The following is a 24547-nucleotide window of genomic DNA, read 5'->3' on the forward strand; positions in this document are numbered from 1 at the left end:
TCTCTCTCTCTCTCTCTTTTTTTTTTTTTTTTTTTAATTTCCATTACTCTGGGAGGTAGGTCATAGAGGATCTACCTTTGATTTATGTCAGAAAGGGTTCTGCTTATATCTCCCTCTAAGAGTTTTATAGTTTCTGGGCTTACATTTAGATCTTTAATACATTTTGAATTTATTTTTGTGTATGGTGTTAGAAAGTGTTCTAGTTTCATTCTTTCACAAGTGGTTGACCAGTTTTCCCAGCACCACTTGTTAAAGAGATTCTCTTTTCTTCATTATATATTTTTGCCTCCTTTGTAAAAAATAAGGTGTACATAGGTGCATGGATTTATCTCTGGCCTTTCTATTTGGTTCCATTGATCTATATTTCTGTCTTTGTGCCAGTACCATACTGCCTTGATGACTGCAGCTTTATGGTATAGTCTGAAGTCAGGAAAGTTGATTCCTCTTGTTCTGTTCTTTCTCAAGATTACTTTGTCTATTGAAGGTTTTTTTTTTCCTCTTTCTTTTTTTTTTGTGTGTGTGTGTTTGTGTTTCCATACAACTTGTGAAGTTATTTGTTCTAGTTCTGTGAAAAATACCATTGGTAGAAATAAAAATCCTAAATTTAGATATCACTTTCAAATCATTTTCAAACTATGATTTTTCTTTGCTTCTTGATTCTCATTCATTATTGTTTGTTCATTTAAATGTCTTGTCAATCACTCAGTCAGCGAATCAGTTGTCTTCCTGTTCCCACTGAATGTTCATCCCAAATTCTTTCTTGGGTCAAGTGTTTAGTTTCCTGCCAGAATCCATTTAGCTGTAAGCTACAAATTCCAAGTGTCATTCAAAGGTAGTCAAATGCAACAACAAAAACAAAAATGGAGAAGCCTAGCCAATCTAGCGTATCTGGTCTCCTGACTTCATGCTAAGAAAGAGAAATACATTTGATAATATATTGGATACTTTTGCCCCAGACTTCCACATAAGATTATGGTAATCATTAAGTTATAATATTCTCAGTGCTCTCCCCATTCCCCAACTCATGAAAGTTTTAAGAATATTTTTCTACTTAAGTAATTAGCTAAAATAAGCAACTTAAAATCAAAATATTATTTCATTACACTGATGGAAGAGGAAGGAAATTCAGCAGCTGTTTAAAGTTTTAAAAGCAAGAGTTAGAATCTAAAATGAACTAATGGAAAGAGAAACATATGGATGTTCATCTCAGGAAACCTAACACAACTCTATTCCCAGTTTGGATAAGAGTGAGGAAGATGAGTGACATATGTGAAAATATATGTTTGAATAATAAAAAAAAGATATTTTGGAATTGATGTTTTAATACATGGCCTGTCTTCAAGTTGTTCTTTTTTTGTGTAGAGAGATATATGAAGACATACTTGACTCATTTAAAATGTGTGACTAAACAAAGCAATTATTTTGGATAAGGTTAGATTAACCAACATGAATATTGTTTTTCCTTATTTGTCTTGGGCATAACTAAAAAAGGATTGTATAAATATACATTTTATTAGAGACTATCTTGTTTTAGGGCCGTATTTAAGGTGCTGAGCAAATTATGTTCTGAACATGCACATTTTTACTTGGTTTCTATAGATTTGTAATGATGCCAATATTTGAAGGTCTGCTTCAACCTAATAATTAAGAAACTCTACAATACCTTTGTTAGTAACTCACTATTTAGTCAACCTGAGATCAAATTGTCTCGTGCTTTCCCCTACTATGAATTCCATCCAAACACATACTTATTCCACTATATTGATCTCTCTTACATGCTTTTACTCCTGTGGAATCACATTTTTTTTTTTTTAAGATTGAGGAGAGGAATAAAGTAAAAAGCATCACAAAACCTGGTACTTCAGAAGTTATTTTTATGATTTGTTTGGGGGAAGGGCTCTGGCTTTGAATATCTCAGTAACTTAGATTCAGTATTTACTAATCTTCTAGTATATAGTACTTTAATTTTAGCATGAATTCTAGAGAGTTTTATTGGTTGTTATTAATTTGATCCTTTCTAGATTAGCCATATAATTTAGAAAAAGAAGTAGAGATTTGTAAAGACGTACACTGTAAATATTTACTTCAGAGTTGATGCTAATGTAAAAAAGATTGGGTATAACTTGGAATGTAATAAATTGCTTAAAATAATACAATATCTAAGTCATAGTGAAGACAACTGGCATAGATATCTCACTAATTACCAAAGACAGACTAAACATGTAAATGTTTTAGTTTATAGATAATTACATAAGAGAGTACATGGGTACAAAACAGAAAATGTTCTATTATTTGTGTTTTTATTGTTTCTAAAACTCATGGCATAAACTCATGCATAAGAACTGTGAGTACACGCTACCTTACAAAATGTGAAATTCAATATAAAAATTGGAGGAAAATACTGGGATGCAGTTCTATCAAAGAGAATTAAAATAGCATTTGAGGTAAGAGAAGGGATCAGTTCAGTTCAGTCGTTCAGTCGTGTCTGACTCTTAGTGACCCCATGGACAGCAGCACGCCAGGCCTCCCTGTCCATCATCAACTCCCAGAGTTTACTGAAACTCATGCTCATCGAGTCAGTGATGCCATCCAACCATCTCATCCTCTGTCGTCACCTTCTCCTCCCACCTTCAATCTTTCCCAGCATCAGGGTCTTTTCCAGTGAACCAGTTCTTCACATCAGGTGGCCAAACAGAGTTTCAGCTTCAACATCAGTGCTTCCAATGAATATTCTGAACTGATTTCCTTTAGGATGGAATGATTGGATCTCCTTGCAGTTAAAAGGACTCTCAAGAGTCTTCTCCAACAGTTCAAAAGCATCAGTTCTTCACTGTCAGGGAATGTTTGACGGGAGGATTCCTACATGCTGTCTCTCATGAGTCCTTTGTCCCTCTTCAAGCGGAACAGCACGCTGCTCCCAAGGACTGAGGTCATTATGTGAGGCAAGCATGAGTCTCCTTTAGTAAACATTCTCCTTAGGACAAAACAGCTTAATCTCCTTCCCCTTTCTTGAGATATGGATTGTCTCCTGACCTTGTGGTAACAGTTGCTGTACATTTGGTTTTCTGATCTCTATCATTCCCAAAAGAAGTTTCTTGTACTGCAGCCTATATATACTCATAGAAAAATCGTTAAAGCACCTTTGTTCCATCAGAGCTTAGGTCCCCTGGTCTTTTTTGTCTCTCTCTCTCTCTCTTTCTCTCTCTCTCTTTCTCTCTTTCACTTTCTTATCGTCGACTCCGCACCACAAGGTTCCGGTCCATTAAAGGACCCCAACAAATGGCGCCAAGAACAGGGACACTGGTGTACGTGGCATATCGGGCGGACTGACTCAGGGACCTATTGAGGTCGGTAAGTACTAAGGCGTGGGTTAAATGGCTGGCCAGCCCCATTATTTTTCTACTTTACTTCACCATTTGTTTAAATTTCAGGGACTTCTGGCTTCACAGCAATGAATAGAGGCTTGCCTTTAAACAGTAGTTGAACATAATCCTTAGTTTCCTGATAAATGCAGTTTTGATATAGAAATTTGGCTATAGGTCAAAGAAAATGTTAAATGAGCAGCCAAACAAGGAAAAAAATATTCCAATTGATCTCTAGCCCCTATGGGCTCTTATTAAAGCTATAATTTTGCCATTTCAAGGTACATTCTAGCCCTTCCAATATTCAGCAACAGACAGAACACTTATTACATAAATATAAATTAAACGATTAAACTTTACAAAAGGCCCAATTAAAACAATACAAAATATCTCAAAATTTTCTTACTAGCCCTGCCCCAGCTGATCCAAATTCTTCTCCTCTGCCAACAGTCACAACTCCAAAAGTCTCTCATTTGTTGGAACCTAATGAAAAGTTATGCTAATTTTTAAACTAGATTAGAAGCTGCTATTTCCCATACTGTAATCGGAGAAGAAACCAAAAAACAGCTAGAGAAATTACTTATGAGAATGCAAATCAAAAATGTCAAAGAGCTATAGCTGCAATTTGTGAGACTAAGATTATTATTGATTATTTGAAAGCTTATTGCAATCTAGGATCAGAAACTCAAAAGATACAAATGCTGATTGAGGCAATGGCTACTACCTTTAGAAAGGAAAATGAAAGATGCTTTAACTGTGGAGATAAAAATCATTTAAAAAGGGGCAAGTTCTATCTTTTCCCTCAAACCCTCAACATCCAGCAGTGCTGCCGTCGATATACCAGCCCTAAATGATTTTTTCCTTACCCTCAAGCAGTCCCTACTAGAGTGCCTACCAGACTTTTTGGACCCCTGCCCCCACAAACTTTTGGTCTTTTGCTTGGCAGATCTAGTCTGACTTCTAAAGGAATTACTGTTCACCCTGAAATAATTGATTCAGATTATAAAGGAGAGATTCAAATTCTGATGTCATCTCAGATTCTATGGCAATTCAAAAAGGGGGACAAAATTGCTCAATTACTTCTTTTACCTTACATTTCTATTAATTCCTCTAATAATGTATGGACAGATGGGTTTGAAAGTACAGATCAAAAACAATCTTTGTGGACATCATTAGTATCTGAGTATGCCTGACCAAATATAAATATCAAAATTAATGGTAAAAGATTTTCTGGTCTCCTCGACACTGGATCTGATATTACTATTATTTCCAAATATTTATGGCCCAAATCCTGGCCTGTACAAAAGGTCTCTCGCCAAATTACAAGAATTTCTCAAACTAAAGTACAAGAAGTTTATCAAATTGTTCAAATATACTCATGTGAGGGACCAGAAGGCCAACCTGCAACATTAAAACCTTATGTGATAAATGTACCCTTTAATCTAATAGGAAGGGACTTACTTATACAATGGCAAACTCAGATATGCATTCCACATTTTTCCTAGGGGCCACTGCTCATTTAACAAACAAAACAATTATTAATATAACTAAGAAAAATTATGAGCCTATTTGAACAAAGCAATGGCCCCTTATGAAAGAAAAATTACAAGCTATTAAAGAACTTATAAACACACAATTAAAATTGAAACATATTGAAGAATCTTGCTCTTTTTTGCAACCAGAGATCCCATCACCTATTACTATTCCTCAAAATTGGCACATTATTATTACTGATTCACAAGATTGCTTTTTAAATATACCTTTACACCCTTTAGACCGGGAGAGATTCACTTTCTCTCTCCCTTATCCTAATCATATTGGGCCTCATAAAAGATTTCAATAGACTATGTTACCTCAAGGTATGCTTAAAAGTCCTGCTACTGCTGCTGCTAAGTCACTTCGGTCGTGTCCTACTCCATGCGACCCCACGGATGTCAGCCCGCCAGGCTCCCCCGTCCCTAGGATTCTCCAGACAAGAGTACTGAAATAGGATGCCATTGCTGTCTCCATAACAGTCCTAGTATTTGTCAAAATTTTGTAGCCAAGGCTTTACTTCCTATGTGACAACAATTCCCTCATGCATATATCATTAATAATATACTATAGCTACAAAAAAGAAAAATTATATTTTTGACACTGAATGGCTATGATATTCTTTAGACTCCGGAGAAAACTGATGAAAATAAAATATTTTTTGAAATTGCAAAACCGGTTCTTCTTGCATGTGCAGTTAGGAAAAGGTTAACTTGTTAAAATATTTTTTTTTTTGAGCTAAAGTTCTGCCTGGGAAACAAAAATAGGCCTAAGAAAAAACCTTAAGTTAACTCTTATCATGTCCTTGGGATACACAGCCCACTCTATCTAGGACTCCAGCCATTAACAAATTGGTGGAGCTCAAAATAAATAAAACAAAAGGATATTTTAAATTTCAAACAGAGAACTATGCCTATGTATCTAAAATTATCTATGTCTCAGTGTATGTCTTTGTTTTTGGATAGTGTGGAATTAATGAGCTCTATTTGGATTCAGCTTTACATGAACTGAAGGGTGTTCAATGTTGGGTATAATGTTTATTTAAATATGAATGTGATTTAAATATAATTATTTGTTAATCTAGTTGGGACATGTCTTAAGTCATCAACATTATATAATACTTTTATTATGCCTTGGTTTAAGGTAAACTAAGTTTGTCAACAAAAAGGTAACTCTTTATATATATATATATATGTATACATATATATACACACAAATATATAGATGAGATAAAAACTTTTAGATAAGCTCTTAGAAATAATTGTATTTTTGATAGAATGATCTATTATCTATAATCTGGAGCCGTCTCTTGGGATTGGAGTGACTTAGGTTTCTAGAGTTGTGCTGAACTAAGTAGTAGAAGATTGTTGAATGGCTGGGTCATTTCCAAATGAAGTAGGATTTTGAAGCGTTAATTGCTGAACATTGGCTTACTCTCAAAAGGGGTTTTTCTTGCAGAAGAGCTGAAGAGATTTTGAGCTGTTAATGAATATAAATATATATTTATATATGAATGGATATATATATAATATAATATGATTTGAGAAATATGTTCAACGGTCTATAAAATGCTAACATACAAGACATTTCATGGTTGCTATAGAAAAGTAAAATATATGCTTTTAATAGAAAGATATAAGAAATGGCAAATAAAATGATGAATACAAAAATATTTTTTTAATTGTTGAAACATTTATTATAGAATAAAGTGGTATTTACATAAACTTTACTAGACTAGTTTTTCATTGTCGTTCTAGCTACAGCAAATGTTCTTTCTCCAAATTAAACCAAATTGGAAACAAGAGAAAAATTCTAGGAAAACAATATTTAACAGAATTAACTTTGGTCAGCAGATACATTCAGACTGCAACTATATTAGAAAATGCAGTTGAAATGCTTGGGTGGATCACAATGAAAACCACAAAGTATGGTATGTTTATTTAAAATAAACATTGGGTTTGTTTATTATGCTATCATACTTTGTTTTGGCCTTTTAACTTTTAAAGATATTTAGTGCTGGAATTTTAAAAAGGCTTATGACAAATGAAAGAAAATTTTATGGCAAATTGATGTAACTCATTGTCCTGAACTTTCTTCCTCTTCCTTCTTACATGTCTCGATCAATACAAATTCTTCTTTTCTAGGGGCAACACCTCTCTAAGGTAAGACTACACAACATGTTTTCACCCACCTATCAACTTACTTCACAATAATGAGAACACCTAATTCTATAAAAACAGACAATGACTCTGCCTATATTTCTAAGCAGTTCAAACAATTTTTACATTCATTCTCTATTAAACAGATTGCAGACATTCCTCATAGTCCACAAACACAAGACATGATTGGACAAACACATTACACACTGTAGCTACAAATAAAAAATTAAATAAGAGAAAATACACAGGAACACTTTTGTCTTCCTTGTCCAGAGCAAACTTTGCTAGATTCTGGTGTAATGTAGTCTTTAAGCCTATAACTATTGTTGGTATGACTATTTCTGTTCCCAATGTGTAGGATTCTTAAAGCAGGGCGAAAATGGCATAAAAAAAAAAAAAAAAAAAAAAAAAAAGACACCATTTCCCGAATGGATTATTTGTTCCTAAAAATATCAGAAATGTGGAATGTTTGCCTTCTTTTCAAGTCTGTCTTGGAAGTGTAGTCATCCTCTTTAACACACTGAACAGTGAGATTCAACAGTTGCTAAGCTGCATTTCTTTTTCAAAGACAAGGTCAAATATATTTGGATGTGAGCAACATTTCATTTGTCAAGTTGTTCTGCATCACATTTTCAATAATTTCACTTAGGAAAAAATATTTGAATGGTTACTCCTAATCCTTTGCCCCAAATAACACAAACCACAGCCAAATACCAGTCCCAAACAGATTTCTGAATGATTTTTTTTTTTCTTTTGGACTGAAATATTTCCTAAGAATGTTTTCATCATTATCGCTTTCCTCTCTTTTTATAACTATTGTTAATATAGCCTTATTTGTTTTATAGTTTTTAAACTTACCACAAAGAGATGTTTTGACAAAAGCAAAAAACAAACAAACAAAAAAAGAAGTTTTGAAACATTATAGGACACTTCCTTTCCTTTGCCCATTTGATATAAAGATGGGTTAACTAATCAATAGAAATCTAAGAAACTAATTTTACAGGGAAAGGATATGCTTCTATTTCTCCAGATGGATCCAACGAACTCACATGACTTCCTCTTCAGAAGATTCAACCTAAGGGGGCCCCCAGCATTCAGACTAGAGATGAAACAGCAAAAAAACCCAGGAAGAAAGAATTCCAATATAAGCCATGGCGACATTAAAAATTTGCAAAAAAACGCCGCACTCGACGTCATCGACCTTATGATCTCCCCACTTGGGGACAGATAAAAACCCTTACTAACTAAACTGAAAACCTGATTTCTCAACAGGGAATGCCTTGGAATCCTAAAAATATTTTTCTTCGCTATGCTTGCTTTGCTTGCTTTTGCTTCCCCCGCTCAGGCTGACCTGATTGATCACACTTACTGGGCTTATATACCTAACCCCCCTTTTTTATTGTAGGTTGTAAAATGGACAGATATAGAACCAATCACATCCACTAATGAGTCAACACATATGCCCCCTCCTTGGAACTGGAGGGGCCCTCTCATCCTGAAGAAAAAGAAAAACTAATTAATATCGTTCTAGGTTATGAAGTCCTTCCTTTATGTATGGGCCCGGCAGAACTATGTATAAACGTTAGTCGACAAACTTGGGCTTTCGTCCTGCCTCCAGAAAAGGATTTTCGGACACTACTTGGATTATTTACTGCCCTTTCTTTGTCAGTAAACCATGTTTATACTACTGAAACTTTAGGGAAAGAATTAGGGAAAGAACAAAGAACAACATGCCAAGGGTTTACTAATAAGAACTTTAAATATATTCCTGATCATTGGGACAAATGTCAGGCCAAATCAGGAAAATTAATGTTTATAGCTAATCATATAATTGTCAATTGGGGAACCCATAGTATGTGGTTATTGAACTGCTCAGATGATATTAACAATACTATGTATGATTATATTACTCAAGTAACATGGAAGGTTACTAATACTACAATGGAACATTACCATGACAGAGGACTTCTTGGCTAGCTTGATGATGGAATGGCCCCCACCTCGTCCTCAAATCATCTTTGATAAACAGATTGGGCCTAAACAATGGGACATCTGAAAACTTGCTGCAAACACCGAAGAACTTGGGACTTGGACCAGACATTCCACAGGGACCAATCATAGCTATAGCAATTATTTCTTTCGCTATAATCGATCATATTTTATACAAGCCTATGTTCCATTTCCTTTTGTTATAGCTATAGGAAACTTACAATTCAATAAGACTATACGTTTTGTAACTTGCATAAATTGCAGGTTATATACTTGTCTTAACTCCTCTATTTCCTTAAGATATGATTCTCTTTTAATTCTTTGATCTCGACGTAGTCTATGGTTACCAATAAATCTCCAATGGCCCTGGGAAGAAGGTCCCATGGCTGGACTTGCTTCCCGGTTGCTTACTAAATTGCTCTAGCGATGTAAACGATTCATTGGATGGCTGATTTTTGGCATTATAAGATTAATAACTATTTGCACCATTGCTGTCATCACCAGCGTTACTTTACAAACCTCAATTCAAACACATAATTTTATCCAAAATTGGACTAAAAATGCTCATACTATGTGGGCCACTCAGTCTCAAATAGATGAGGATATTCAAAAAGAAATACAGGAACTGAAAACAGCCATCGAATGGGTTGGAGATCAATTAACAGATGTACAAAAACGGGTGATGTTAAAATGTGACTGGAATTCTACTCAATTTTGTGTTACTCCTGTTCATTTTAATAATAGTGCCTACAACTGGGAACAAATCAAGTTTCATTTACAAAACATACATGATAACGCCTCTCTGAATGTACAATTATTACAAAAAGAAAAATTTGAAACCTTTTCTAATAATCTGCCCTCTTCCATTGATATGGAAACTTTAGCTAAACAATTGGCTGATCAATTATCTGGGCTAGACCCACGTGGATGGTTTCAAAGTCTTACTCATAGCATTGGATCTGGAACCATAATTTTGGTGATTGTCTTAACAATTATATTTGTTGTCTACCGTTGCCTTCATGCAAAGATTGTCAAAACTAAATAAACTCTGATGGTCAGAACTCTTCTTACAAATATTATAAATAAATAAGGGGGAATTGTCAGGGAATGTTTGACGGGAGGATTCCTACATGCTGTCTCTCATGAGTCCTTTGTCCCTCTTCAAGCGGAACAGCACGCTGCTCCCAAGGACTGAGGTCATTATGTGAGGCAAGCATGAGTCTCCTTTAGTAAACATTCTCCTTAGGACAAAACAGCTTAATCTCCTTCCCCTTTCTTGAGATATGGATTGTCTCCTGACCTTGTGGTAACAGTTGCTGTACATTTGGTTTTCTGATCTCTATCATTCCCAAAAGAAGTTTCTTGTACTGCAGCCTATATATACTCATAGAAAAATCATTAAAGCACCTTTGTTGCATCAGAGCTTAGGTCCCCGGGTCTTTTTTGTCTCTCTCTCTCTCTCTTTCTCTCTCTCTCTTTCTCTCTTTCACTTTCTTATCGTCGACTCTGCACCACAAGGTTCCGGTCCATTAAAGGACCCCAACACTTCACCACTCAGTTTTCTTTATAGTCCAGCTCTCACATCCATACATGACTACTGAATAAACCATAGCTTTGACTAGACGGACCTTTGTTGACAAAGTAATGTCTCTGCTTTATAATGTGCTGTCTAGGTTGGTCATAACTTTCTTTCCAAAGAGTAAGCGTCTTTTAATTTCATGGCTGCAGTCGCCATCTGCAGTGATTTTTGAAGTCCCCAAAATAAAGTTTCCCACAGTTTCCCCATCTATTTGCCATGAAGTGATGGGACGGGATGCCATGATCTTGGTTTTCCAAATGTTGAGGTTTAAGCCAACTTTTTCACTCACGTCTTTCACTTTCATCAAGAAGCTCTTTAGTTCTTCTTCACTTTCTGCCATAAGGGTGGTGTCTGGAAAGGATAGGAGGGTAAAATTAACTCTAGTTTACTTATGCTATTCATTCAGTCAGTTCACTTGCTCAGTCATGTCCGACTCTTTGTGACCCCATGGACTGCAGCATGCCAGACTTTCCTGTCCATCACCAACTCCCAGAGCCTACTCAAACTCATGTCCATCATGTTGGTAATGCCATCCAACCATCTCATCCTCTGTCATTCCCCTTCTCCTCCTGCCTTCATTCTTTCCCAGCATCAAGGTCTTTTCCAATGAGTTTGTTCTTCCCATCAGGTGGCCAAAGAATTGGAGTTTCAGCTTCATCATCAGTCCTTTCAATGAATATTCAGGACTTATTTCCTTTAGGATGGGCTAGTTTGATCTCCTTGCAGTCCAAGGGACTCTCAAGAGTCTTCTCCAACACCACAGTTCACTTTTATATAACTCATCTATTCAAAATAATCTTTAGTAAGAATGAACAAAAGTCCTCTCTCCTAACCCTGTTTGTATCCTGATCCAAAATTATGGCAATTCTCCAAAAAAGGAAGTATACATACAAGTATACTCCCCTACTGAAATATCTTTTTCCCTTCTTTAGAATGTATTGACAAACCATATCAAATAACTGATATTCAGTTAATTTTAAATTTGATTTTTGAAATGTTTTAAGAGTGGAATGAATGTTTACTTTAATAACACTTAATTTACTGCAATGCACGTGCTCAGAATTCAGAAATCTTGACTACTAGTTTTTATAATCAAACATAAAGTTTTTTGACAAGTAAATAAATTTGGTGAAGTTAGAATTTCACAGTTATTTCTAAGATGCTGGTTTTCCATTGATTACACACAGTGTACTTACCATGTTTCTGTTATCTACCACTATCTCTGTGCAATAGATCTTGAAACCAGATAACAAATTTAAAGATATGTTTCATGTAAAATTTACTGCACCCCAAATTAACAACAAGTTTTCTAAAGTTTCCAGGTGCCTGAGCCATGTAAGTCACTTCCTCTCATCACTTTCACTGAATGCTCGCACCTACTTCCTGCACTAAACACAACAGAAAATAATATATGCACATGTGTGTGTGTGTGTATCAGAATACTTGTTTCTCTCTTTTGAACTTGTTTCTCTCTTTTGAAATTTAGATAAAGTTATAAAATTCTCAAGTTATACTCAGTTATGTTATAAAATTCCTGATTAAACAAGCTATTTTGAAAAATAGGGTGAGTTTGTATGTATTTCCAAATGATCTGGTTTTGGTCATTCCAAAATGTGTGTCAAACATATGTCCAAATTGTAAGTATACATAGATATATTCATTGCATACCAACTCAGAAACACCATAAAATTCTTAAAGCTACTTGGATAATAAAATCCTTGAAACCTAGATATTTTACAAATCATCTAGCAAATACTAAGTCATCAAATTGTCCAGAAATTGGACTGTGTAAACTTTGGGGTGACTTTCAACTTAGCAAACCTATCTTTCTATACTCTGTTCCTGAGATAAGTGGCCACATATACAACAGTTATGATCACATTATCTTAGCTTCCTCACTGTATACCCACTCTATCTTCTTACTATGCTTTATTTTATATCATGTAACTTAACACAATTGACATTATATTATGTAACTATTTGTCTGCTTAAGTTCCACAGCATGAGCCTGGACTGTATCTGTCACTTTTGCCATAGAATATCTTAGTTCAATTCTGTCGCACAGTCATGTCTGACTCTTTGCGACACCAAGGACTGCAGCACGCCAGGCTTTCCTGTCCATCACCAATTCCCGGAGTTTACTCAAACTCATGTCCATTGAGTCGGTGATGCCATTCAACAATCTCATCCTCTGTTATCCCCTTCTCTTCTGGCCTTCAATCTTTCCCAGCATCAGGGTCTTTTCCAATTAGTCAGCTCTTTGAATCAGGTGGCCAAAGAACTGGAGTTTCAGCTTCAGCATCAGTCCTTCCAATGAATATTCAGGACTGATTTCCTTTAGGATGGACTGGTTGGATCTCCCTGCAGTCCAAGAGACTCTCAAGAGTCTTCTCCAACACCACACCACAGTTCAAAACCATCAATTCTTTGGCACTCAGTTTTCTTTATACTCCAACTCTCACATCCATACATGATTACTGGAAAAACCATACATTTGACTAGAAGGACTTTTGTTGGCAAAGTAATATCATTACTTTGGTCCCAACTAAACCATTGAGTTTTCTGAATGTTGAGTTTTAAGCAAACTTTTTCACTCTCCTCTTTCACTTTCATCAAGAGGCTCTTTAGTTCTTTGCTTTCTGTCATAAGGGTGGTGTCATCTGAATATCTCAAAATTATTATTTCTCCCAGCAAACTTGATTCCAGCTTGTGCTTCATCCAGCCCAGTGTTTCTCATGATGTACTCTGCATACAAGTTAAATAAGCAGGGTGACAATATACAGCCTTGACATACTCCTTCTCTTATTTGGAACCAGTCTGTTGTTCCATGTCCAGTTCTAACTGTTGCTTCCTGACCTGCATACAGATTTCTCAAGAGGCAGGTCAGGTGGTCTGGTATTCCCATGTCTTGAAGAATTTTCCATACTGTGTTGTGATCCACACAGTCAAAGGCTTTGGCATATTCAATAAAGCTGAAGTGGATGTTTTTCTGAAACTCTCTTGCTTTTTCAATGATTCAACGGACGTTCGCAATTTGATCTCTGGTTCCTCTGCTTTTTCTAAATCCATCTTGAGCATCTGGAGGTTCATGGTTCATGTATTGTTGAAGCCTGGCTTCGAGAATTTTGGGCATTACTTTGCTAGCATGTGAGCTGAGTGGAATTGTGCGGTAGTTTGAGCATTCTCTGAGATTGCCTTTCTTTGGGATCGGAATGAAAACTGACCTTTTCCAGTCCTGTGGCCGCTGCTGAGTTTTCCAAATTTGCTGGCATATTGAGTGCAGCACTTTCACAGAATCATCTTTTTGGATTTGAAATAGCTCAACTGGAATTTCATCACCTCCACTAGTTTTGATTATAGTGATGCTTCCAAAGACCCACTTTACTTTGCATTCCAAGATGTTTGGCTTTAGGTGAGTGATCACATCAATGTGATTATCTGGGTTGTGAAGATTTTTTTGTATAGTTCTTCTGTGTATTCTTGTCACCTCTTCTTAATATACTCTGCTTGTTAAGTTCATACAATTTCTGTTCCTTTATTGTGCCCATCTTTGCATGAAATGTTCCTTTGGTCTCTCTAATTTTCTTGAAGAGATCTCTAGTCTTTCCCATTCTGTTGTTTTTCTCTATTTCTTTGCACTGGTCCCTGAGGAAGGCTTTCTTATTTCTCCTTGCTATTCTTTTAAACTCTGCATTCAAATGGGTATCTTTCCTTTTCTCCTTTGCCTTACACTTCTCTTCTTTTCTCAGCTATTTTTAAGGCATCCTCAGATAGCCATGTTGCCTTTTTGCATTTCTTTTTCTTGGGTATGGTCTTGATCCCTGCCTCCTGTTCAGCGTCACAAACCTTCATCCATAGTTTTTCAGGCACTCTGTCTATCAGATCTAATCCCTTGATTATATTTCTCACTTCCACTGTATAATTGTAAGGGATTTGATTTAAGTCTTACTTGAATGGTCTAGTGGTTTTCCCTACTTTCTTCAATTTAAGTCTTAATTTGGAAATAAGTAGTTCATGATCTGAGTCACAGTCAGATCCTGGTCTTGTTTTGCTGGTTGTATAGAGCCTCTGCATTTTTGGCTGCAAAAATATAATTAATCTGATTTTGATATTGACCATCTGGTTGATGTCCATGTGTAGAGTTTTCTCTTGTTTTGTTGGGAGATGGTGTTTGCTATGACCAGTGTGTTCTTCTGGCAAAACTCTGTTAGCCTTTGCCCTGCTTCATTCTGTACTCCGAATTTGGCTGTTTTTCAAGGTATTTCTTGACTTCCTACTTTTGCATTCTAGTCCCTTATAATGAAAAGACAATTTTCGGGGGAATGTTAATTCTGGAAGGTCTTGTAGGTCTTCATAGAACTGATCGACTTCAGCTTCTTCAGCATTACTGGTCGGGGCATAGACTGGGATTACTGCGATATTGAATGGTTTGTCTTGGAAATGAATAGAGATCATTTTGTCATATTTGAGACTGCATCCAAGTACTGCATTTTGGACTCTTTTGTTGATTATGATGACTACTCCATTTTTTTGAAGGGATTCTTAGATATCTAGCACCAGCAATATGCTTGGCACACAATAAGTACTTGAGAAGAATCTATTGAATTAATAAATTTATGTGTGGCTCTCCAGCTAATTTGTAACTAATCCTGAATTCAGAAAAAAGGTAAATTAATCCTTTACATTCTCAATCTGAAAGGCATATGATTAAAAGAGTGGCACTCATAAGAACTAAAATGGAGTGGGGAAATGAGGAGATGTCTGAATAAAAGAAATTAATGATATTGAAGACATGATTTCTAAATAAAATTAGTAGAATTTGGATCTTGATCCAAATTGACAATAGTAAAAGGGCATATTTAGGCAATCAGGGAATATGTCATATGTAAATTACAATTATTGATATATTGTTAAATTTTAAGTTATGATAATGGAATTTTAGTGAAAATATCCTTATCTGTCTTTTTTGAAAATATAAACTGAAGTATTTAGTGAAGAAATAGCATTATGTCAAGAATCATTTAACAGTACTCCAACTTTTAAAAAGGAACAGTTCTGAACTCATTCTATGAAGCCATCATCACTCTGATACCAAACCAAACAAATATACCACAAAACGAAAATTACAGGCCAATATCACTGATAAACATAGACACAAAAAGTCCTCAACAGAATACTAGCAAACCAAACTCAAAAACATTTTTAAAAGATTTTACACAATGGTCAAGTGGGGTTTATCCCAGGGATACAAGGATTTTTCAGTAACAACAGATCAATCAGTGTGATATACCACAACAAATTGAAAAATGAAATCTACATGACAATCTCAATAGATGTAGCAAAAGCTTGTGAAAAAAAAAACACCCATTTATGATAAAAACTCTTAATAAAGTGGGCACAGATGAAACATACCTCAGCATATCAAGGGCCATGTATGACAAATCTGCAGCAAATATCATTCTAAATGGTTAAAAATCTGAAATCATTTTGTCTAAGATCAGGAATAAAACAAGGATGTCCACTGTAATCACTTTTATTTGACACATTTTTTAAAGTTCTACCCATGGCAGTCTTGGAAGAAAAATAATTAAAATGAATCCAAATTGGAAAAGAAGAAGTAAAAGTTCATTCTTTGCAGATGACATGATACTATACATGAAGATCCTAAAGCTACTACTAAAAAAAGCAATGGTGCTAAAGAATGAATTTGGTAAAGTTGCAGGATAAAAAAAAAATTCATGCACAGAAATCTTTTGGATTCCTATACACTAATAATGAAAGATCAAAAAGAGAGATTAAGGAAGCAATTCAATTTACCATCATATCAAAAAAGAATAAAATACTTAGGAATAAACCTACCTAAGGAAGAAGTACCTATACTTAGAAAACTACAATATACTGATGACAGAAATCAAAGAGGACACAAGCAGATTGAGATATATACCATGTTCTTGGATTGGAAGAATCAATATTCTGAAAATGACTATAATACCTAAAGTAATCTACAGATTCAATGCAATACACCACTTGCACTTTTTTTTTTTACAAAATTAGAACAAATTTTTTACAATTTATATGAAAATACAAAAAAAAAAAAAAAACCATCAAATAACCAAAGCATTCTTGAGAAAGAAAAATGGGGTTGCAAGAATCAGGCTTTCTGACTTCAGACTATACTATAAAGAAACAGTCATCAAAATAGTATGGTACTATCACAAAAGCAGAAATACAGATCAATGGAACAGAATAGAAAGGACAGAGATAAACCTGTAACTATGGTCACCTAGTCTGTAACAAAGGAGACAAGAATATACAATGGAGAAAAGACAGTCTGTATAATAAATGGTTCTAGAAAACATGGACAGCTTCATGAAAAAGAATAAAAGTAGAACTGTCTCTAACATTGTAGAAACAGAGACATCACTGTGCTGACAAAGTCTGTATAGTCAAGACTGTGTTCTTTTTAGTGGTCACATAGAGTTGTGATAATTGGACCATAAGCAAGGCAGAACACCAAAGAATTGATGCCTTTGAACCGTGGTGCTGGAGAAGACTCCTGAAAGTCCCTTGGACATCAAGGAGATCAAGCCAGTCAATCTTAAGGGAGATCAACCCTGAATATTCACTGGAAGGACTGATGCTGATGCTGAAGCTCCAGTATTGTGTTCATCTTGTGCCAACAGATGACTCATTGGAAAAGTCCCTGGTGATGGGAAAGATCAAGGGCAGAATGATAAGAGGATGTCAGAGGATGAGATGGCTGGATGGCATCACCGATGCAATGACTGTGAACTTAGGCAAACTCTGGGAGATGGTGAGAGACAGGGAGGCCAGGCATGCTGCAGTCCATGGGGTCACAAAGAGTGGGACACGACTGGGCAACTGAACAACAGCAACTAACATTATAAAAAAAAAAACACATAAATTCAAACTGGATTAAGGACTTAAATTTAAGGCCAGATACTATAAAACTATTTACCAGAGGTAAATAGACAGAACACTCTCTGACATAAATTGCAGCAAGATCTTCTTTGATCCACCTCCTAGAGCAATTAAAATAAAAAGAAAAAATAAGCAAATGGGACCTAATTAAACTTAAAAGTTTTTGCACAATGAAGGAAGCTATAAGCAAGGTGAAAGACAACCCTCAAAATGGGAGGAAATAATAATAAATGAAAGAATTCACAAGGAACCAATTTTCAAAATATACAAGCAGAGCATGAAGTCAATACCAAAAACAAACAGACAGACAACCCCCCCCCAATAATCCATTCAAGAAATAAATGGAAAATCTAAATAGACTTCTGAAAAGAAGACATGTGTGTGTGTATTCAGTTGTGTCCAACTCATTTCGTCCCCATTACTGTAGCCAGCCATATTCCACTGTTCATGGAGTTTTCCAGACAAGAAATACTGGAATGGTTTGCCATTTCCTCCTCCAGAGGTCTTACAGACACAGGGATCAAACCCCTGACTCCTGTGTCTCCTGCATTGGCAGACGGATCCTTTACCATTAAGCTATCCATGAAACCTTTTAAAAAAGACAAATAGGTGCTCAAAAAGCACATGAAAAGATGCTCAACATCACTAATTATTAGAGAAATGTAAATCAAAAGTTCAATGAGGTACCATTTCACACCAGTCAGAATAGCCATCATCAAGAAATTTACAAACAATAAATGCTAGAAAGGGTGTGGAGAAAAGGGAACCTTCCTATGCTGTTGGTGGGAATGTAGATTGCTACAGCCACTATGGGGAACAGTATGTGAAGTCACTCAGTTGTATCTAACTCCTTGCAACCTCATGGACTGTAGCTTGCCAGTCTCCTCCATCCATGGGATTTTCCAGGCAAGAATACTGGAGTGGGTTATAATTTCCTTCTCTAGGGAATCTTCCCAATCCAGGGATTGAACCTAGGTCTTCTGCACTGCAAGCAGACTCTTTACCATATGAGCTACCAGGGAATCCCTGGAGAACAGTATGGAGGTTTAAAAAAAAAAAAAACTAAAATTAAAGCTATCATATGATGCAGCAATCCCACTCCTGGGTGTATATCTGGAGAAAAGTGTAATTTGAAAAATGCATGAATGCTAATGTTCATTTCAGCACTATTTATTATAGCCAGGACATGGAAGCAACCTAAATGCCCATTGACAGATGAATGATGAAGATGATGTAGTACAATGGAGTATCACTCAGTCAGAAAAAGGAATGAAACAATGCCATTTGCAGTGACATGGATGAACTTATAGGTTGTCATACTGAGTGAAGTAGTCAGACATAGAAAGACAAATATCATATGATATCACTTATATGTGGAATCTAAAAATATGTTACAAATGAACTTATTTACAAAACAGAAATATAGTCAGATGTAGAACACAAACTCATGGCTATTAAGCAGATAAACAGGGAGGGATAAATTGGGAGATTGAGGTTGACTTATACATACTATTGTATATAAAATAGATAACTATTAACAATAAGAAGCACAGGGAACTCTACTCAGTATTCTCTAGTTGGGTCCTTTTCTCTTTGTTGGGGTCCTTTAATGGACCGGAATCTTGTGGTACAGAGTTGACGATAAGAAAGTAAAAGAGAGAAAGAGAGAGAGAGAGAAAGACCCGGGGACCTAAGCTCTGAAGGAGCAAAGGTGTTTTAATGATTTCTCTATGAGTATATATAGGCTGTGGTACAAGAAACTTCTTTTGGGAATGATAGAGATCAGAAAACCAAATGTACAGCAACCGTTACCAAGGGAACAAGGGGTAATGTTAGTCACAAGGTCAGGACACAATCCATATCTCAAGAAAGGGGAATGAGACTAAGCAGTTTTGTCCTAAAGAGAATGTTTACTAAAGGAGACCCAAGCCTGCCTCACACAATGACCTCAGTCCCTGGGAGCAGCGTGCTGTTCCGCTTGAAGAGGGACAAAGGACTCATGAGAGACAGCACGTAGGAATCCTCCCATCAAACATTCCCTGACAAGTATTCTCTAGTGACATATATGGGAAAATAATCTGAAAACGAGTAGATACATGTATGACTGATTCAGTGTGCTACACATCAGAAACTAACACAACATTGTAAACCAATCATACTCCAGTAATAATTATTTTTAAGAAGTTATTCCAAAGTTAAAAAAGCACTCCAACTTTGAAAAAGAGTTAGGGAATAGGTCAAAGAAAAATGGTGAAACACTGATGATTTTAAAGTTAAACAATAGGTTCATGTAGTTTTGTTGTATACTTGACCAGAAAAGATTCCTTCTTAAGGAGTTAAAAGGAAAAATATGATTCTTGTTGTTATTCAAGTGCTAAGCCATGTCAGACTCTTTGCAAGCCCACGGACTGCAGCACACAAGGCTCCTCTGTCCTTCACTGTCTTCTGGAGTTTGCTTAAACTCATGTCCATTGAGTTGATGATGCCATCCAACCATCTCATCTTCTGTCGCCCCCTTCTCTTAATATTTCCCAGCATCAGGGTGGTTTTCAGTGAGTCAGCTCCTTGCATCAGGTGGCCTAGTATTGGAGCTTCAGCATCAGCAATAGTCCTTCCAGTGAATATTTGTGATTGTTTCCTTTAGGATTGACTGGTTTGATATCCTTGCTGTCCAAGGGACTCTCAAGCATCTTCTACAGCAACAGATAGCACCAATTCTTTGTCATTCAGCCATCTTTATGGTCCAAATCTCACATTGGTACATGACTACTGGAAAAATCATAGCTTTGACTATATGGGCCTTTGTTGGCAAAGTGATGTCTCTGCTTTTTAAAACACTGTCTAGGTCCGTCATAGTTTTTCTTCCAAGGAGCAAGTGTCTCTTAATTTCATGGCTGCAGTCACCATCTGCAGTGATTTTGGAGCCAAAGGAAACAAAATATGTCAGTTTCCACTATTTCCCCTACTATTTGTCCTGAAGTGATGGAAGTGGATGCCATGATCATAGTTTTCTCAACGTTGAGTTTTAAGCTAGCTTTTTCACTCTCCACTTTCATCTTCATCAAGTGGCTTTTTAGTTTCTCTTTGTTTTCTGTCACTAGAGTGACATCATCTGCATATCTGAGGTTGTTGATATTTCTCTTAACAATCTTAATTCCAGCTTGTGATTCATTTAGCCTGGCATTTCACATGATATATTTTACATAGATGTTAAATAAGCAGGCTGACAATAAACAATTTGATATATTCATTTCCCAATTTTAAACCAGTTCATTGTTCCATGTCTAGTTCTAATTGTTGCTTCTTGACTGCATGCAGGTTTCTCAGCAGGCAAGTAAGGTGGTCTGGTACTCCAATTTCTTTAAGAATTTTCCAGAGTTTGCTGTGATCTACACAGTCAAAGGCTTTAGCAGTCAATGAAGCAGAAGTGTATGTTTTTCTGGAACTCTCTTGCTTTTTCTATGATCCAACGGATGTTGGCAAGTTGATCTCTGGTTCCTCTGCCTTTTCTAAATCCAGCCTGAACATCTGGGAATTCTTGGTTCATGTACTGTTGAAGTCTAGCTTGAAGGATTTTGAGGATTACCTTGCTTGCATGTTAAAAGAGAGCAGTTGAAAAAAAAGTAAATAAATAAATAAAAAAAATAAAAAAAAAAAAGAGAGAGCAGTTGTATGGTAGTTTGAATATTCTTTGGCATAGCCTTTCTTTGGGATTGAAATGAAAATTAATCTTTTCCATTCCTGTTGCCATTACTGAGTTTCCAAATTTGCTGACATATTGAGTGGAACACTTTAAGAGCATAGTCTTTTAGGATTTTAAATATCTCAACTGGAATTCCATCACCTCCACTAGCTTTGTGTGTAGTAATGCTTCCTAAGGCCCACTTGACTTCCCACTCCAGGATGTCTGCCTCTAGGTGAGTGACCACATCATCGTGGGTGTCCGGATCATTAAGACCTTTTTGTATAGTTTTCTGTGTGTTTTTGCCACCTCTTCTTAATCTCTTCCACTTGTGTTCATACTTGCATGAAATGTTCCCTTGGTATCTCTGATTTTCTTAAAGAAATTTCTAGTCTTTCCCATTCTAATATTTTATTTTACTTCTTTACACTGTTCACTTAAGAAGGCATTCTTATCTCTCCATGCTGTTCTCTTGAATTCTGTATTTACTTGGGTATATATTTCCCTTTCTCATTTGTCTTTCTCTTCTCTTTTTTTCTCAGCTATTTGTAAGGCCTCCTCAGACAACCATTTTACCTTCTTGAATTATTTTTTCTTTTGTATGATTTTGGTCACCACCTCCTGTAAAATGTTATGAACCTCTGTCCATAGTTTTTCAGGCACTCTATCTGCTAGATCTAATACCATGAGTCTATTTGTCACTTTAGCTGTATAATCATGAGGGATTTGATTTAGGTCATACCTGAATGGTCTTGTGGTTTTCTCTATTTTCTGCAACTTAAGTTTGAATTTTGCAATAAGGAGCTCATGATCAGAGCCGCAGTCAGCTCCCATTATTGTTTTTGCTGACTGTATAGAACTTCTCTGTCTTTGGCTGCAAAGAGTATAATCAATCTGATTTTGATATTGACCATTTGGAGATGTCCACGTGTAGAGTCATCTCTTGTGTTTTTGGAAATGGGTGTCTGCTATGACAGCCTGTTCTCTTACCAAATCATGTTAGCCTTTGTTCTGTTTCATTTTGTACTCCAAGACTAAACTTGCCTGTGACTCCGGGTATCTCTTGACTTCCTACCTTTGCATTCCAATCCCCTGTGATGAAAAGGACATCTTTTTGGTTTTAGTTCTGAAAGATCTTGTAAGTTTTCATAAAACCATTTGACTTCACCTTCTTCTGCATTAATGGTTGGGGCATAGACTTGGATTAGTATGATGTTGAATGATTTGCTCTGGAAATTAATAGAGATCATTCTGTCATTTTTGAGATTGCACCCAAGTACTGCCTGCATGCACAGTATTTTTGACTGTTTTGTTGACTATGGGGGCTATCCCATTTCTTCTAAAGGACTCTTGCCCTTAGGAGTAAATATAATGGTCATCTGAAATAAATTCGCCCGCTCTGGTCCATTTTATTTAATTGATTCCTAGAATGTTGATATTCACTCTTGCCATCTCCCAATTGACCATGTCCAATTTACCTTCACTCATGTACCTAAAGTGTCAGGTTCCTATGCAATTTCATTCTTTACAGCATCAGACTTTAATTTCATCACCAGATACATCCACACCTGAACACCTTTTCTGGTTTGGTCCAGCCTCTCCATTATTTCTGGAGCTATTTCTCTGCTCCTCTGCAGTAGCATATTGGATATCTACCAACCTGGGGGGCTCATCTTCCACTGTCATATCTGTTTGCCTGTTCATTTGTTTATGGGTTTCTCAAGGTAAGAATACTGAAACCATCAGCAGATAATTGGATTAAAGATTTGCTGAGGATGGCCCTGCCAGCCAGAGCAAGACTGTCTTCCCCACCACAAGTCCCTTCTATTCAGGTAGCTTGCACAAGCCTCTTATCCTCACCCATCAGAGGGCAGACAGAAGAATCAAGAACTACAATCCCACAGCCTCCAGAACGAACACTTCAATCACAGAAAGCGAACCAAAATGATCACATGGATCAGAACCTTGTATAACTCAATGAAGCCAAGAGCCATGCTGTTCAGGGCCACCTAAGATGGAAGGGTCATGGTGGAGAGTTCTGGCAAAATGTGGTCCACTGGTGAAAGGAACAATTGGTGGCAGGGAAGAAAACATATATTATCTGAATAAGTTGAATATATTCTGGAGAAAGAAGGCTAGATATTACTTGGTCTCTTGTCTTTTGTATTCTGTTTCAATTGTTGCTTTTGGAAACAAATCAAGGAATATTAGTTGATTTCCAATGTTCCTGTGGCTATGTGTACAAAAGAATGTAGAGGATTGAGAAATCTTCAGATAATTGGACCCAGTCTTGGTAAAGTAAGACCACAAAGTGCTCTTCTTTGATAACTGAATAATTTTTGTTTGCTTTTATCTGAAATTGAGGATAATTGACTTGATTAGTACTCAACATAACCTAGAAGTTACTGCCATGGACAACAAATACTTCTGTTATAATTATAACTGGGTTGTCGTTTTATCAAGTGATTATAAATTTCTTTCTCTTGAAAATTTTTGTGTATTGACTTTAAAAGAATTTGGAAGCATATTTTACCAGTAGTTTCTATTAAAGGAAAAATGAGGAGATGAAAGATGGCTTAGCTTCCTAAACATGAAGTCTCCATAGTCATGAGACAGTTTATATGGTTCAGTTCAGTTCAGTCACTCAGTCGTGTCCAACTTTCTGTGACCTCATGAACAGCAGCACGCCAGGCCTCCCTGTCCATCACCAACTCCCATAGTTTACTCAAACTCATGTCCATTGAGTAGGGGATGCCATACAAACATCTCATCCTCTCGTCCCCTTCTCCTCCTGCCCTCAATTTATCCCAGCATCAGGGTCTTTTCAAATGAGTCAACACTTCACATCAGGTAGCCAAAGCAGAGTTGGAGTTTTAGCTTCAACATCAGTCCTTCAAATGAACACTCAGGACTGATCTTTAGGATGGATCTGGTTGGATCTCCTTGCAGTCCAAGGGACTCTCAAGAGTCTTCTCCAACACCACAGCTCAAAAGCATCAATTCTTCGGTAATGTTTCTGCTTTCTAGTATGCTGTCTATGTTGGTCATAACTTTCCTTCCAAGGAGTAAGCGTCTTTTAATATCATGGCTGCATTCACCATCTGCAGTGATTTTGGAACCCAGAAAAATAAAGTCCTCCACTGTTCCCATTGTTTCCCCATCTATCTGCCATGAAGTGACGGGACCGAATGCCATGATCTTAGTTTTCTGAATGTTGAGCTTTACACCAAGTTTTTCACTCTCCTCTTTCACTTTCATCAAGAGGCTCTTTAGTTCCTCTTCACTTTCTGCCATAAGGGTG

The 24547-nt window shown here is 36.4% G+C and overlaps 1 long non-coding RNA gene across 1 annotated transcript; it reads right to left on the bottom strand.

Moving 5' to 3' along the window:
- Window positions 1-232: 232 nt before the first annotated feature.
- LOC122690805 lies at window positions 233-20413 on the bottom strand. The gene is made up of 3 exons (XR_006340108.1): window positions 20268-20413; window positions 2668-2672; window positions 233-245 (listed from the first exon to the last, which is right to left on the bottom strand). It is a non-coding gene; the product is annotated as an uncharacterized LOC122690805 (long non-coding RNA).
- Between the last annotated feature and the right edge of the window lie 4134 nt (window positions 20414-24547).

This window comes from Cervus elaphus, chromosome X (assembly GCF_910594005.1).
Source record: "Cervus elaphus chromosome X, mCerEla1.1, whole genome shotgun sequence".
Lineage (NCBI taxonomy): Eukaryota > Metazoa > Chordata > Mammalia > Artiodactyla > Cervidae > Cervus > Cervus elaphus.